Source organism: Hyla sarda, unplaced genomic scaffold (assembly GCF_029499605.1).
Source record: "Hyla sarda isolate aHylSar1 unplaced genomic scaffold, aHylSar1.hap1 scaffold_1823, whole genome shotgun sequence".
Classification (NCBI taxonomy): domain Eukaryota; kingdom Metazoa; phylum Chordata; class Amphibia; order Anura; family Hylidae; genus Hyla; species Hyla sarda.
In genome coordinates this window covers 35,948-53,111 of record NW_026608470.1, presented here as the reverse complement: position 1 = coordinate 53,111, position 17,164 = coordinate 35,948, and the positions used below count along the sequence as shown (strand labels likewise).

Here is a 17,164-nt window from a genome sequence, read left to right as displayed (position 1 = left end):
AAACACACACACAAGCACACACCTACCTTTGTTGCCTGCAGATGCCTCCTTGGCTGTCCCCAAACGGTATCAAACCAACACCCACGGGAAGCTGTAAGCATAGAGGACATGCCTGCACCCCATTGGACTTACCTGTGTGGGTTAAATCCGGGTTATTTGACAACCTATGGCGGTGATGGTTCTGCTCAGGCAGAGCAGTGCTGATGCTCCTCATAAAGCTGTCGCTGCTGTGAAGGTTCTAGGTGACATCACAAATCCCTATGGTTACATACACAACAAAGCTGGGTTGTTGTTGTTTACACTCTGCAAGGCCTGTGGAAGTGAGTGACATCATAGCACTGTAGTTCTGAGGGTTCTAGATGGATGCAACAATCTCCTGTTGCTTCTATGAAGGCCATAATAGACGACATCACCAAACAGCTCCATAGTCACATACACAGCAAAGGAGAGATGTTGTTTACACCTAGTGATGTCAGTGGTATTGAGTGACATCACAGCACAGTGCTAAGGCTCCTGGGCCTGGACACAGCAGCGGCTGCAATATCTCAACGGAGAATACGTTTATATATATGTGTGTGTGTGCGCGTATATATATATATATATATATATATATATATATATATTTCTCCGCCGAAATCACTTTTAAACCCATTTCCACCTTTTTTTCCCTTCTCTTCCTCTTACTTTTTTTTCACGTTTTTTTACGTTTTTCTCCTTTTCGCCTCTTTTCTGGGCGTATTATTCTTCTTTTTCTTCTTTTTTTTCGTCTAATGCATACCCCATCAGTGCAGCAATGCTTATTCAATACCGCCAGCAGATGGAGACACTGGGGGATAATTTTCTAAGGATTTATACTGATTTTTCCTGTCTGAATTTGTCGCACAGAAAGTTGCAGGCCAAATATGTGTGACATTTCTGCGACTTTAGCTTCTAGAGCATTTTTACAACATTATACATAGGTGCTGAATACATAAAAAGCGACTGTTCAGCGACAGACAAGTCGCATCGGCTGAAAGTAGGCCAGAATGTCAGTCCATGTTGGAGCAGGTTTAGATACAGTCTAAAGTATAGATCTCAAAGTCTGTGCACAGAATTTAGCAAGGGCCTCGCACCTTCTGATGCATCAGGTAGGTGCACAATAGCATAGCCTAACCCTCTGTACTTTGGTCTATATTGATGCGGGACATAGACAGCCAGCTGATGACCAATCCATTAGTGCAATGGATGGCTGGAAGCATTTGTCTTTGCCTTTGCAATACCACAGAAGCAATGCATGGTCAATGTACAGCAATGACACACCTGTGTGAACAGCCAGGAGACCCCCCCCATGTTATGTTACATAGTTACATAGTTAGTACGGTCGAAAAAAGACATATGTCCATCAAGTTCAACCAGGGAATTAAGGGGTAGGGGTGTGGCGCGATATTGGGGAAGGGATGAGATTTTATATTTCTTCATAAGCATTAATCTTATTTTGTCAATTAGGAACATTCAGCACCCACCCGCTATCAAGGCAGCTGCCTATCATGTCATGCCCTACCTGCACAGGTGTGCTGGCTACTCAAATGATCCAATTAAGGAGGCCATTTAGTCAGCAGCAGCAGAAGTCCTGTGCCTGGACGCTCCAACAGCGGCCAGACACAAGCAGAAGCAGAAGCAGCAGAAGCAGCAGCAGCACCACCTTTTGTTTTTTGGCTGCAGCAGCAGCAGCAAGGCCCACAGGGCTGGCTAGCTGGCTAGCCAGCAAGCAGGTAGCAATGAAAGTAGGAATCTTTCTTTTTAACCCTGTAAGGGGGTGGTGCACTGTACCCGAAGATACTGCCATATCGGGTCAATGCATAGGGCGACGGAAGCAAGCTTCGAAATCGGCCCCCGTTCTCAAAAATCCATTTAATATATGGTCCCCAGATAGGGGACGTATCAGATATTAAACTGATAAGAACAGATACTACACTTGATCTTAGCCAAAAGGCCCGAGAAGCGATAACCGTGAAAGGGGCGGGCCCAACAAGGTCCCCTTCATGGGCACTATCACTGCTTGCTGTCAGGGAGGCTGCCAGACAATTTTCCATGCACACTCTGGGCTGGGGGGCAGTCAACCACCAGTACACACAGCAGAACCTAAACCCATACCATTATTGCTAAGCAGCAAGACAGGGGCCCATTGCACTCCCACGGGGCCTTTTTAAATGCAATCCATAACCCGGATTTGCCAGGAACCCTTCTTACTCCTCCTACTTGCATGTGACACTGGGCTTAGGATCTGCATAGGAAACACACACACAAGCACACACCTACCTTTGTTGCCTGCAGATGCCTCCTTGGCTGTCCCCAAACGGTATCAAACCAACACCCACGGGAAGCTGTAAGCATAGAGGACATGCCTGCACCCCATTGGACTTACCTGTGTGGGTTAAATCCGGGTTATTTGACAACCTATGGCGGTGATGGTTCTGCTCAGGCAGAGCAGTGCTGATGCTCCTCATAAAGCTGTCGCTGCTGTGAAGGTTCTAGGTGACATCACAAATCCCTATGGTTACATACACAACAAAGCTGGGTTGTTGTTGTTTACACTCTGCAAGGCCTGTGGAAGTGAGTGACATCATAGCACTGTAGTTCTGAGGGTTCTAGATGGATGCAACAATCTCCTGTTGCTTCTATGAAGGCCATAATAGACGACATCACCAAACAGCTCCATAGTCACATACACAGCAAAGGAGAGATGTTGTTTACACCTAGTGATGTCAGTGGTATTGAGTGACATCACAGCACAGTGCTAAGGCTCCTGGGCCTGGACACAGCAGCGGCTGCAATATCTCAACGGAGAATACGTTTATATATATGTGTGTGTGTGCGCGTATATATATATATATATATATATATATATATATATATATATATATATTCTCCGCCGAAATCACTTTTAAACCCATTTCCACCTTTTTTTCCCTTCTCTTCCTCTTACTTTTTTTTCACGTTTTTTTACGTTTTTCTCCTTTTCGCCTCTTTTCTGGGCGTATTATTCTTCTTTTTCTTCTTTTTTTTCGTCTAATGCATACCCCATCAGTGCAGCAATGCTTATTCAATACCGCCAGCAGATGGAGACACTGGGGGATAATTTTCTAAGGATTTATACTGATTTTTCCTGTCTGAATTTGTCGCACAGAAAGTTGCAGGCCAAATATGTGTGACATTTCTGCGACTTTAGCTTCTAGAGCATTTTTACAACATTATACATAGGTGCTGAATACATAAAAAGCGACTGTTCAGCGACAGACAAGTCGCATCGGCTGAAAGTAGGCCAGAATGTCAGTCCATGTTGGAGCAGGTTTAGATACAGTCTAAAGTATAGATCTCAAAGTCTGTGCACAGAATTTAGCAAGGGCCTCGCACCTTCTGATGCATCAGGTAGGTGCACAATAGCATAGCCTAACCCTCTGTACTTTGGTCTATATTGATGCGGGACATAGACAGCCAGCTGATGACCAATCCATTAGTGCAATGGATGGCTGGAAGCATTTGTCTTTGCCTTTGCAATACCACAGAAGCAATGCATGGTCAATGTACAGCAATGACACACCTGTGTGAACAGCCAGGAGACCCCCCCCATGTTATGTTACATAGTTACATAGTTAGTACGGTCGAAAAAAGACATATGTCCATCAAGTTCAACCAGGGAATTAAGGGGTAGGGGTGTGGCGCGATATTGGGGAAGGGATGAGATTTTATATTTCTTCATAAGCATTAATCTTATTTTGTCAATTAGGAACATTCAGCACCCACCCGCTATCAAGGCAGCTGCCTATCATGTCATGCCCTACCTGCACAGGTGTGCTGGCTACTCAAATGATCCAATTAAGGAGGCCATTTAGTCAGCAGCAGCAGAAGTCCTGTGCCTGGACGCTCCAACAGCGGCCAGACACAAGCAGAAGCAGAAGCAGCAGAAGCAGCAGCAGCACCACCTTTTGTTTTTTGGCTGCAGCAGCAGCAGCAAGGCCCACAGGGCTGGCTAGCTGGCTAGCCAGCAAGCAGGTAGCAATGAAAGTAGGAATCTTTCTTTTTAACCCTGTAAGGGGGTGGTGCACTGTACCCGAAGATACTGCCATATCGGGTCAATGCATAGGGCGACGGAAGCAAGCTTCGAAATCGGCCCCCGTTCTCAAAAATCCATTTAATATATGGTCCCCAGATAGGGGACGTATCAGATATTAAACTGATAAGAACAGATACTACACTTGATCTTAGCCAAAAGGCCGAGAAGCGATAACCGTGAAAGGGGCGGGCCCAACAAGGTCCCCTTCATGGGCACTATCACTGCTTGCTGTCAGGGAGGCTGCCAGACAATTTTCCATGCACACTCTGGGCTGGGGGGCAGTCAACCACCAGTACACACAGCAGAACCTAAACCCATACCATTATTGCTAAGCAGCAAGACAGGGGCCCATTGCACTCCCACGGGGCCTTTTTAAATGCAATCCATAACCCGGATTTGCCAGGAACCCTTCTTACTCCTCCTACTTGCATGTGACACTGGGCTTAGGATCTGCATAGGAAACACACACACAAGCACACACCTACCTTTGTTGCCTGCAGATGCCTCCTTGGCTGTCCCCAAACGGTATCAAACCAACACCCACGGGAAGCTGTAAGCATAGAGGACATGCCTGCACCCCATTGGACTTACCTGTGTGGGTTAAATCCGGGTTATTTGACAACCTATGGCGGTGATGGTTCTGCTCAGGCAGAGCAGTGCTGATGCTCCTCATAAAGCTGTCGCTGCTGTGAAGGTTCTAGGTGACATCACAAATCCCTATGGTTACATACACAACAAAGCTGGGTTGTTGTTGTTTACACTCTGCAAGGCCTGTGGAAGTGAGTGACATCATAGCACTGTAGTTCTGAGGGTTCTAGATGGATGCAACAATCTCCTGTTGCTTCTATGAAGGCCATAATAGACGACATCACCAAACAGCTCCATAGTCACATACACAGCAAAGGAGAGATGTTGTTTACACCTAGTGATGTCAGTGGTATTGAGTGACATCACAGCACAGTGCTAAGGCTCCTGGGCCTGGACACAGCAGTGGCTGCAATATCTCAACGGAGAATACGTTTATATATATGTGTGTGTGTGCGCGTATATATATATATATATATATATATATATATATATATATATATATTCTCCGCCGAAATCACTTTTAAACCCATTTCCACCTTTTTTTCCCTTCTCTTCCTCTTACTTTTTTTTCACGTTTTTTTACGTTTTTCTCCTTTTCGCCTCTTTTCTGGGCGTATTATTCTTCTTTTTCTTCTTTTTTTTCGTCTAATGCATACCCCATCAGTGCAGCAATGCTTATTCAATACCGCCAGCAGATGGAGACACTGGGGGATAATTTTCTAAGGATTTATACTGATTTTTCCTGTCTGAATTTGTCGCACAGAAAGTTGCAGGCCAAATATGTGTGACATTTCTGCGACTTTAGCTTCTAGAGCATTTTTACAACATTATACATAGGTGCTGAATACATAAAAAGCGACTGTTCAGCGACAGACAAGTCGCATCGGCTGAAAGTAGGCCAGAATGTCAGTCCATGTTGGAGCAGGTTTAGATACAGTCTAAAGTATAGATCTCAAAGTCTGTGCACAGAATTTAGCAAGGGCCTCGCACCTTCTGATGCATCAGGTAGGTGCACAATAGCATAGCCTAACCCTCTGTACTTTGGTCTATATTGATGCGGGACATAGACAGCCAGCTGATGACCAATCCATTAGTGCAATGGATGGCTGGAAGCATTTGTCTTTGCCTTTGCAATACCACAGAAGCAATGCATGGTCAATGTACAGCAATGACACACCTGTGTGAACAGCCAGGAGACCCCCCCCATGTTATGTTACATAGTTACATAGTTAGTACGGTCGAAAAAAGACATATGTCCATCAAGTTCAACCAGGGAATTAAGGGGTAGGGGTGTGGCGCGATATTGGGGAAGGGATGAGATTTTATATTTCTTCATAAGCATTAATCTTATTTTGTCAATTAGGAACATTCAGCACCCACCCGCTATCAAGGCAGCTGCCTATCATGTCATGCCCTACCTGCACAGGTGTGCTGGCTACTCAAATGATCCAATTAAGGAGGCCATTTAGTCAGCAGCAGCAGAAGTCCTGTGCCTGGACGCTCCAACAGCGGCCAGACACAAGCAGAAGCAGAAGCAGCAGAAGCAGCAGCAGCACCACCTTTTGTTTTTTGGCTGCAGCAGCAGCAGCAAGGCCCACAGGGCTGGCTAGCTGGCTAGCCAGCAAGCAGGTAGCAATGAAAGTAGGAATCTTTCTTTTTAACCCTGTAAGGGGGTGGTGCACTGTACCCGAAGATACTGCCATATCGGGTCAATGCATAGGGCGACGGAAGCAAGCTTCGAAATCGGCCCCCGTTCTCAAAAATCCATTTAATATATGGTCCCCAGATAGGGGACGTATCAGATATTAAACTGATAAGAACAGATACTACACTTGATCTTAGCCAAAAGGCCGAGAAGCGATAACCGTGAAAGGGGCGGGCCCAACAAGGTCCCCTTCATGGGCACTATCACTGCTTGCTGTCAGGGAGGCTGCCAGACAATTTTCCATGCACACTCTGGGCTGGGGGGCAGTCAACCACCAGTACACACAGCAGAACCTAAACCCATACCATTATTGCTAAGCAGCAAGACAGGGGCCCATTGCACTCCCACGGGGCCTTTTTAAATGCAATCCATAACCCGGATTTGCCAGGAACCCTTCTTACTCCTCCTACTTGCATGTGACACTGGGCTTAGGATCTGCATAGGAAACACACACACAAGCACACACCTACCTTTGTTGCCTGCAGATGCCTCCTTGGCTGTCCCCAAACGGTATCAAACCAACACCCACGGGAAGCTGTAAGCATAGAGGACATGCCTGCACCCCATTGGACTTACCTGTGTGGGTTAAATCCGGGTTATTTGACAACCTATGGCGGTGATGGTTCTGCTCAGGCAGAGCAGTGCTGATGCTCCTCATAAAGCTGTCGCTGCTGTGAAGGTTCTAGGTGACATCACAAATCCCTATGGTTACATACACAACAAAGCTGGGTTGTTGTTGTTTACACTCTGCAAGGCCTGTGGAAGTGAGTGACATCATAGCACTGTAGTTCTGAGGGTTCTAGATGGATGCAACAATCTCCTGTTGCTTCTATGAAGGCCATAATAGACGACATCACCAAACAGCTCCATAGTCACATACACAGCAAAGGAGAGATGTTGTTTACACCTAGTGATGTCAGTGGTATTGAGTGACATCACAGCACAGTGCTAAGGCTCCTGGGCCTGGACACAGCAGCGGCTGCAATATCTCAACGGAGAATACGTTTATATATATGTGTGTGTGTGCGCGTATATATATATATATATATATATATATATATATATATATATATCTCCGCCGAAATCACTTTTAAACCCATTTCCACCTTTTTTTCCCTTCTCTTCCTCTTACTTTTTTTTCACGTTTTTTTACGTTTTTCTCCTTTTCGCCTCTTTTCTGGGCGTATTATTCTTCTTTTTCTTCTTTTTTTTCGTCTAATGCATACCCCATCAGTGCAGCAATGCTTATTCAATACCGCCAGCAGATGGAGACACTGGGGGATAATTTTCTAAGGATTTATACTGATTTTTCCTGTCTGAATTTGTCGCACAGAAAGTTGCAGGCCAAATATGTGTGACATTTCTGCGACTTTAGCTTCTAGAGCATTTTTACAACATTATACATAGGTGCTGAATACATAAAAAGCGACTGTTCAGCGACAGACAAGTCGCATCGGCTGAAAGTAGGCCAGAATGTCAGTCCATGTTGGAGCAGGTTTAGATACAGTCTAAAGTATAGATCTCAAAGTCTGTGCACAGAATTTAGCAAGGGCCTCGCACCTTCTGATGCATCAGGTAGGTGCACAATAGCATAGCCTAACCCTCTGTACTTTGGTCTATATTGATGCGGGACATAGACAGCCAGCTGATGACCAATCCATTAGTGCAATGGATGGCTGGAAGCATTTGTCTTTGCCTTTGCAATACCACAGAAGCAATGCATGGTCAATGTACAGCAATGACACACCTGTGTGAACAGCCAGGAGACCCCCCCCATGTTATGTTACATAGTTACATAGTTAGTACGGTCGAAAAAAGACATATGTCCATCAAGTTCAACCAGGGAATTAAGGGGTAGGGGTGTGGCGCGATATTGGGGAAGGGATGAGATTTTATATTTCTTCATAAGCATTAATCTTATTTTGTCAATTAGGAACATTCAGCACCCACCCGCTATCAAGGCAGCTGCCTATCATGTCATGCCCTACCTGCACAGGTGTGCTGGCTACTCAAATGATCCAATTAAGGAGGCCATTTAGTCAGCAGCAGCAGAAGTCCTGTGCCTGGACGCTCCAACAGCGGCCAGACACAAGCAGAAGCAGAAGCAGCAGAAGCAGCAGCAGCACCACCTTTTGTTTTTTGGCTGCAGCAGCAGCAGCAGCAAGGCCCACAGGGCTGGCTAGCTGGCTAGCCAGCAAGCAGGTAGCAATGAAAGTAGGAATCTTTCTTTTTAACCCTGTAAGGGGGTGGTGCACTGTACCCGAAGATACTGCCATATCGGGTCAATGCATAGGGCGACGGAAGCAAGCTTCGAAATCGGCCCCCGTTCTCAAAAATCCATTTAATATATGGTCCCCAGATAGGGGACGTATCAGATATTAAACTGATAAGAACAGATACTACACTTGATCTTAGCCAAAAGGCCGAGAAGCGATAACCGTGAAAGGGGCGGGCCCAACAAGGTCCCCTTCATGGGCACTATCACTGCTTGCTGTCAGGGAGGCTGCCAGACAATTTTCCATGCACACTCTGGGCTGGGGGGCAGTCAACCACCAGTACACACAGCAGAACCTAAACCCATACCATTATTGCTAAGCAGCAAGACAGGGGCCCATTGCACTCCCACGGGGCCTTTTTAAATGCAATCCATAACCCGGATTTGCCAGGAACCCTTCTTACTCCTCCTACTTGCATGTGACACTGGGCTTAGGATCTGCATAGGAAACACACACACAAGCACACACCTACCTTTGTTGCCTGCAGATGCCTCCTTGGCTGTCCCCAAACGGTATCAAACCAACACCCACGGGAAGCTGTAAGCATAGAGGACATGCCTGCACCCCATTGGACTTACCTGTGTGGGTTAAATCCGGGTTATTTGACAACCTATGGCGGTGATGGTTCTGCTCAGGCAGAGCAGTGCTGATGCTCCTCATAAAGCTGTCGCTGCTGTGAAGGTTCTAGGTGACATCACAAATCCCTATGGTTACATACACAACAAAGCTGGGTTGTTGTTGTTTACACTCTGCAAGGCCTGTGGAAGTGAGTGACATCATAGCACTGTAGTTCTGAGGGTTCTAGATGGATGCAACAATCTCCTGTTGCTTCTATGAAGGCCATAATAGACGACATCACCAAACAGCTCCATAGTCACATACACAGCAAAGGAGAGATGTTGTTTACACCTAGTGATGTCAGTGGTATTGAGTGACATCACAGCACAGTGCTAAGGCTCCTGGGCCTGGACACAGCAGCGGCTGCAATATCTCAACGGAGAATACGTTTATATATATGTGTGTGTGTGCGCGTATATATATATATATATATATATATATATATATATATATATATATATTTCTCCGCCGAAATCACTTTTAAACCCATTTCCACCTTTTTTTCCCTTCTCTTCCTCTTACTTTTTTTTCACGTTTTTTTACGTTTTTCTCCTTTTCGCCTCTTTTCTGGGCGTATTATTCTTCTTTTTCTTCTTTTTTTTCGTCTAATGCATACCCCATCAGTGCAGCAATGCTTATTCAATACCGCCAGCAGATGGAGACACTGGGGGATAATTTTCTAAGGATTTATACTGATTTTTCCTGTCTGAATTTGTCGCACAGAAAGTTGCAGGCCAAATATGTGTGACATTTCTGCGACTTTAGCTTCTAGAGCATTTTTACAACATTATACATAGGTGCTGAATACATAAAAAGCGACTGTTCAGCGACAGACAAGTCGCATCGGCTGAAAGTAGGCCAGAATGTCAGTCCATGTTGGAGCAGGTTTAGATACAGTCTAAAGTATAGATCTCAAAGTCTGTGCACAGAATTTAGCAAGGGCCTCGCACCTTCTGATGCATCAGGTAGGTGCACAATAGCATAGCCTAACCCTCTGTACTTTGGTCTATATTGATGCGGGACATAGACAGCCAGCTGATGACCAATCCATTAGTGCAATGGATGGCTGGAAGCATTTGTCTTTGCCTTTGCAATACCACAGAACAGAAGCAATGCATGGTCAATGTACAGCAATGACACACCTGTGTGAACAGCCAGGAGACCCCCCCCATGTTATGTTACATAGTTACATAGTTAGTACGGTCGAAAAAAGACATATGTCCATCAAGTTCAACCAGGGAATTAAGGGGTAGGGGTGTGGCGCGATATTGGGGAAGGGATGAGATTTTATATTTCTTCATAAGCATTAATCTTATTTTGTCAATTAGGAACATTCAGCACCCACCCGCTATCAAGGCAGCTGCCTATCATGTCATGCCCTACCTGCACAGGTGTGCTGGCTACTCAAATGATCCAATTAAGGAGGCCATTTAGTCAGCAGCAGCAGAAGTCCTGTGCCTGGACGCTCCAACAGCGGCCAGACACAAGCAGAAGCAGAAGCAGCAGAAGCAGCAGCAGCACCACCTTTTGTTTTTTGGCTGCAGCAGCAGCAGCAAGGCCCACAGGGCTGGCTAGCTGGCTAGCCAGCAAGCAGGTAGCAATGAAAGTAGGAATCTTTCTTTTTAACCCTGTAAGGGGGTGGTGCACTGTACCCGAAGATACTGCCATATCGGGTCAATGCATAGGGCGACGGAAGCAAGCTTCGAAATCGGCCCCCGTTCTCAAAAATCCATTTAATATATGGTCCCCAGATAGGGGACGTATCAGATATTAAACTGATAAGAACAGATACTACACTTGATCTTAGCCAAAAGGCCGAGAAGCGATAACCGTGAAAGGGGCGGGCCCAACAAGGTCCCCTTCATGGGCACTATCACTGCTTGCTGTCAGGGAGGCTGCCAGACAATTTTCCATGCACACTCTGGGCTGGGGGGCAGTCAACCACCAGTACACACAGCAGAACCTAAACCCATACCATTATTGCTAAGCAGCAAGACAGGGGCCCATTGCACTCCCACGGGGCCTTTTTAAATGCAATCCATAACCCGGATTTGCCAGGAACCCTTCTTACTCCTCCTACTTGCATGTGACACTGGGCTTAGGATCTGCATAGGAAACACACACACAAGCACACACCTACCTTTGTTGCCTGCAGATGCCTCCTTGGCTGTCCCCAAACGGTATCAAACCAACACCCACGGGAAGCTGTAAGCATAGAGGACATGCCTGCACCCCATTGGACTTACCTGTGTGGGTTAAATCCGGGTTATTTGACAACCTATGGCGGTGATGGTTCTGCTCAGGCAGAGCAGTGCTGATGCTCCTCATAAAGCTGTCGCTGCTGTGAAGGTTCTAGGTGACATCACAAATCCCTATGGTTACATACACAACAAAGCTGGGTTGTTGTTGTTTACACTCTGCAAGGCCTGTGGAAGTGAGTGACATCATAGCACTGTAGTTCTGAGGGTTCTAGATGGATGCAACAATCTCCTGTTGCTTCTATGAAGGCCATAATAGACGACATCACCAAACAGCTCCATAGTCACATACACAGCAAAGGAGAGATGTTGTTTACACCTAGTGATGTCAGTGGTATTGAGTGACATCACAGCACAGTGCTAAGGCTCCTGGGCCTGGACACAGCAGCGGCTGCAATATCTCAACGGAGAATACGTTTATATATATGTGTGTGTGTGCGCGTATATATATATATATATATATATATATATATATATATATTTCTCCGCCGAAATCACTTTTAAACCCATTTCCACCTTTTTTTCCCTTCTCTTCCTCTTACTTTTTTTTCACGTTTTTTTACGTTTTTCTCCTTTTCGCCTCTTTTCTGGGCGTATTATTCTTCTTTTTCTTCTTTTTTTTCGTCTAATGCATACCCCATCAGTGCAGCAATGCTTATTCAATACCGCCAGCAGATGGAGACACTGGGGGATAATTTTCTAAGGATTTATACTGATTTTTCCTGTCTGAATTTGTCGCACAGAAAGTTGCAGGCCAAATATGTGTGACATTTCTGCGACTTTAGCTTCTAGAGCATTTTTACAACATTATACATAGGTGCTGAATACATAAAAAGCGACTGTTCAGCGACAGACAAGTCGCATCGGCTGAAAGTAGGCCAGAATGTCAGTCCATGTTGGAGCAGGTTTAGATACAGTCTAAAGTATAGATCTCAAAGTCTGTGCACAGAATTTAGCAAGGGCCTCGCACCTTCTGATGCATCAGGTAGGTGCACAATAGCATAGCCTAACCCTCTGTACTTTGGTCTATATTGATGCGGGACATAGACAGCCAGCTGATGACCAATCCATTAGTGCAATGGATGGCTGGAAGCATTTGTCTTTGCCTTTGCAATACCACAGAAGCAATGCATGGTCAATGTACAGCAATGACACACCTGTGTGAACAGCCAGGAGACCCCCCCCATGTTATGTTACATAGTTACATAGTTAGTACGGTCGAAAAAAGACATATGTCCATCAAGTTCAACCAGGGAATTAAGGGGTAGGGGTGTGGCGCGATATTGGGGAAGGGATGAGATTTTATATTTCTTCATAAGCATTAATCTTATTTTGTCAATTAGGAACATTCAGCACCCACCCGCTATCAAGGCAGCTGCCTATCATGTCATGCCCTACCTGCACAGGTGTGCTGGCTACTCAAATGATCCAATTAAGGAGGCCATTTAGTCAGCAGCAGCAGAAGTCCTGTGCCTGGACGCTCCAACAGCGGCCAGACACAAGCAGAAGCAGAAGCAGCAGAAGCAGCAGCAGCACCACCTTTTGTTTTTTGGCTGCAGCAGCAGCAGCAGCAAGGCCCACAGGGCTGGCTAGCTGGCTAGCCAGCAAGCAGGTAGCAATGAAAGTAGGAATCTTTCTTTTTAACCCTGTAAGGGGGTGGTGCACTGTACCCGAAGATACTGCCATATCGGGTCAATGCATAGGGCGACGGAAGCAAGCTTCGAAATCGGCCCCCGTTCTCAAAAATCCATTTAATATATGGTCCCCAGATAGGGGACGTATCAGATATTAAACTGATAAGAACAGATACTACACTTGATCTTAGCCAAAAGGCCGAGAAGCGATAACCGTGAAAGGGGCGGGCCCAACAAGGTCCCCTTCATGGGCACTATCACTGCTTGCTGTCAGGGAGGCTGCCAGACAATTTTCCATGCACACTCTGGGCTGGGGGGCAGTCAACCACCAGTACACACAGCAGAACCTAAACCCATACCATTATTGCTAAGCAGCAAGACAGGGGCCCATTGCACTCCCACGGGGCCTTTTTAAATGCAATCCATAACCCGGATTTGCCAGGAACCCTTCTTACTCCTCCTACTTGCATGTGACACTGGGCTTAGGATCTGCATAGGAAACACACACACAAGCACACACCTACCTTTGTTGCCTGCAGATGCCTCCTTGGCTGTCCCCAAACGGTATCAAACCAACACCCACGGGAAGCTGTAAGCATAGAGGACATGCCTGCACCCCATTGGACTTACCTGTGTGGGTTAAATCCGGGTTATTTGACAACCTATGGCGGTGATGGTTCTGCTCAGGCAGAGCAGTGCTGATGCTCCTCATAAAGCTGTCGCTGCTGTGAAGGTTCTAGGTGACATCACAAATCCCTATGGTTACATACACAACAAAGCTGGGTTGTTGTTGTTTACACTCTGCAAGGCCTGTGGAAGTGAGTGACATCATAGCACTGTAGTTCTGAGGGTTCTAGATGGATGCAACAATCTCCTGTTGCTTCTATGAAGGCCATAATAGACGACATCACCAAACAGCTCCATAGTCACATACACAGCAAAGGAGAGATGTTGTTTACACCTAGTGATGTCAGTGGTATTGAGTGACATCACAGCACAGTGCTAAGGCTCCTGGGCCTGGACACAGCAGCGGCTGCAATATCTCAACGGAGAATACGTTTATATATATGTGTGTGTGTGCGCGTATATATATATATATATATATATATATATATATATATATATATATTTCTCCGCCGAAATCACTTTTAAACCCATTTCCACCTTTTTTTCCCTTCTCTTCCTCTTACTTTTTTTTCACGTTTTTTTACGTTTTTCTCCTTTTCGCCTCTTTTCTGGGCGTATTATTCTTCTTTTTCTTCTTTTTTTTCGTCTAATGCATACCCCATCAGTGCAGCAATGCTTATTCAATACCGCCAGCAGATGGAGACACTGGGGGATAATTTTCTAAGGATTTATACTGATTTTTCCTGTCTGAATTTGTCGCACAGAAAGTTGCAGGCCAAATATGTGTGACATTTCTGCGACTTTAGCTTCTAGAGCATTTTTACAACATTATACATAGGTGCTGAATACATAAAAAGCGACTGTTCAGCGACAGACAAGTCGCATCGGCTGAAAGTAGGCCAGAATGTCAGTCCATGTTGGAGCAGGTTTAGATACAGTCTAAAGTATAGATCTCAAAGTCTGTGCACAGAATTTAGCAAGGGCCTCGCACCTTCTGATGCATCAGGTAGGTGCACAATAGCATAGCCTAACCCTCTGTACTTTGGTCTATATTGATGCGGGACATAGACAGCCAGCTGATGACCAATCCATTAGTGCAATGGATGGCTGGAAGCATTTGTCTTTGCCTTTGCAATACCACAGAAGCAATGCATGGTCAATGTACAGCAATGACACACCTGTGTGAACAGCCAGGAGACCCCCCCCATGTTATGTTACATAGTTACATAGTTAGTACGGTCGAAAAAAGACATATGTCCATCAAGTTCAACCAGGGAATTAAGGGGTAGGGGTGTGGCGCGATATTGGGGAAGGGATGAGATTTTATATTTCTTCATAAGCATTAATCTTATTTTGTCAATTAGGAACATTCAGCACCCACCCGCTATCAAGGCAGCTGCCTATCATGTCATGCCCTACCTGCACAGGTGTGCTGGCTACTCAAATGATCCAATTAAGGAGGCCATTTAGTCAGCAGCAGCAGAAGTCCTGTGCCTGGACGCTCCAACAGCGGCCAGACACAAGCAGAAGCAGAAGCAGCAGAAGCAGCAGCAGCACCACCTTTTGTTTTTTGGCTGCAGCAGCAGCAGCAAGGCCCACAGGGCTGGCTAGCTGGCTAGCCAGCAAGCAGGTAGCAATGAAAGTAGGAATCTTTCTTTTTAACCCTGTAAGGGGGTGGTGCACTGTACCCGAAGATACTGCCATATCGGGTCAATGCATAGGGCGACGGAAGCAAGCTTCGAAATCGGCCCCCGTTCTCAAAAATCCATTTAATATATGGTCCCCAGATAGGGGACGTATCAGATATTAAACTGATAAGAACAGATACTACACTTGATCTTAGCCAAAAGGCCGAGAAGCGATAACCGTGAAAGGGGCGGGCCCAACAAGGTCCCCTTCATGGGCACTATCACTGCTTGCTGTCAGGGAGGCTGCCAGACAATTTTCCATGCACACTCTGGGCTGGGGGGCAGTCAACCACCAGTACACACAGCAGAACCTAAACCCATACCATTATTGCTAAGCAGCAAGACAGGGGCCCATTGCACTCCCACGGGGCCTTTTTAAATGCAATCCATAACCCGGATTTGCCAGGAACCCTTCTTACTCCTCCTACTTGCATGTGACACTGGGCTTAGGATCTGCATAGGAAACACACACACAAGCACACACCTACCTTTGTTGCCTGCAGATGCCTCCTTGGCTGTCCCCAAACGGTATCAAACCAACACCCACGGGAAGCTGTAAGCATAGAGGACATGCCTGCACCCCATTGGACTTACCTGTGTGGGTTAAATCCGGGTTATTTGACAACCTATGGCGGTGATGGTTCTGCTCAGGCAGAGCAGTGCTGATGCTCCTCATAAAGCTGTCGCTGCTGTGAAGGTTCTAGGTGACATCACAAATCCCTATGGTTACATACACAACAAAGCTGGGTTGTTGTTGTTTACACTCTGCAAGGCCTGTGGAAGTGAGTGACATCATAGCACTGTAGTTCTGAGGGTTCTAGATGGATGCAACAATCTCCTGTTGCTTCTATGAAGGCCATAATAGACGACATCACCAAACAGCTCCATAGTCACATACACAGCAAAGGAGAGATGTTGTTTACACCTAGTGATGTCAGTGGTATTGAGTGACATCACAGCACAGTGCTAAGGCTCCTGGGCCTGGACACAGCAGTGGCTGCAATATCTCAACGGAGAATACGTTTATATATATGTGTGTGTGTGCGCGTATATATATATATATATATATATATATATATATATATATATATTTCTCCGCCGAAATCACTTTTAAACCCATTTCCACCTTTTTTTCCCTTCTCTTCCTCTTACTTTTTTTTCACGTTTTTTTACGTTTTTCTCCTTTTCGCCTCTTTTCTGGGCGTATTATTCTTCTTTTTCTTCTTTTTTTTCGTCTAATGCATACCCCATCAGTGCAGCAATGCTTATTCAATACCGCCAGCAGATGGAGACACTGGGGGATAATTTTCTAAGGATTTATACTGATTTTTCCTGTCTGAATTTGTCGCACAGAAAGTTGCAGGCCAAATATGTGTGACATTTCTGCGACTTTAGCTTCTAGAGCATTTTTACAACATTATACATAGGTGCTGAATACATAAAAAGCGACTGTTCAGCGACAGACAAGTCGCATCGGCTGAAAGTAGGCCAGAATGTCAGTCCATGTTGGAGCAGGTTTAGATACAGTCTAAAGTATAGATCTCAAAGTCTGTGCACAGAATTTAGCAAGGGCCTCGCACCTTCTGATGCATCAGGTAGGTGCACAATAGCATAGCCTAACCCTCTGTACTTTGGTCTATATTGATGCGGGACATAGACAGCCAGCTGATGACCAAT

General features: G+C 45.7%; 7 non-coding genes across 7 annotated transcripts; all 7 read right to left on the bottom strand.

Annotated features, from left to right (window-relative positions):
- Positions 1-1,793: 1,793 nt before the first annotated feature.
- On the bottom strand, positions 1,794-1,985 carry LOC130314460 (U2 spliceosomal RNA). The gene has a single exon (XR_008862143.1). It is a non-coding gene; the product is annotated as a U2 spliceosomal RNA (small nuclear RNA).
- Positions 1,986-4,074: 2,089 nt separating this feature from the next.
- LOC130314448 (U2 spliceosomal RNA) lies at positions 4,075-4,265 on the bottom strand. The gene has a single exon (XR_008862132.1). It is a non-coding gene; the product is annotated as a U2 spliceosomal RNA (small nuclear RNA).
- A 2,087-nt stretch (positions 4,266-6,352) lies between these two features.
- LOC130314447 (U2 spliceosomal RNA) lies at positions 6,353-6,543 on the bottom strand. Its single transcript, XR_008862131.1, has one exon. It is a non-coding gene; the product is annotated as a U2 spliceosomal RNA (small nuclear RNA).
- A 2,087-nt stretch (positions 6,544-8,630) lies between these two features.
- Positions 8,631-8,821, bottom strand: LOC130314446 (U2 spliceosomal RNA). The gene has a single exon (XR_008862130.1). It is a non-coding gene; the product is annotated as a U2 spliceosomal RNA (small nuclear RNA).
- A 2,095-nt stretch (positions 8,822-10,916) lies between these two features.
- On the bottom strand, positions 10,917-11,107 carry LOC130314445 (U2 spliceosomal RNA). The gene has a single exon (XR_008862129.1). It is a non-coding gene; the product is annotated as a U2 spliceosomal RNA (small nuclear RNA).
- Positions 11,108-13,192: 2,085 nt separating this feature from the next.
- Positions 13,193-13,383, bottom strand: LOC130314444 (U2 spliceosomal RNA). The gene has a single exon (XR_008862128.1). It is a non-coding gene; the product is annotated as a U2 spliceosomal RNA (small nuclear RNA).
- Positions 13,384-15,471: 2,088 nt separating this feature from the next.
- Positions 15,472-15,662, bottom strand: LOC130314443 (U2 spliceosomal RNA). Its single transcript, XR_008862127.1, has one exon. It is a non-coding gene; the product is annotated as a U2 spliceosomal RNA (small nuclear RNA).
- Positions 15,663-17,164: the final 1,502 nt, after the last annotated feature.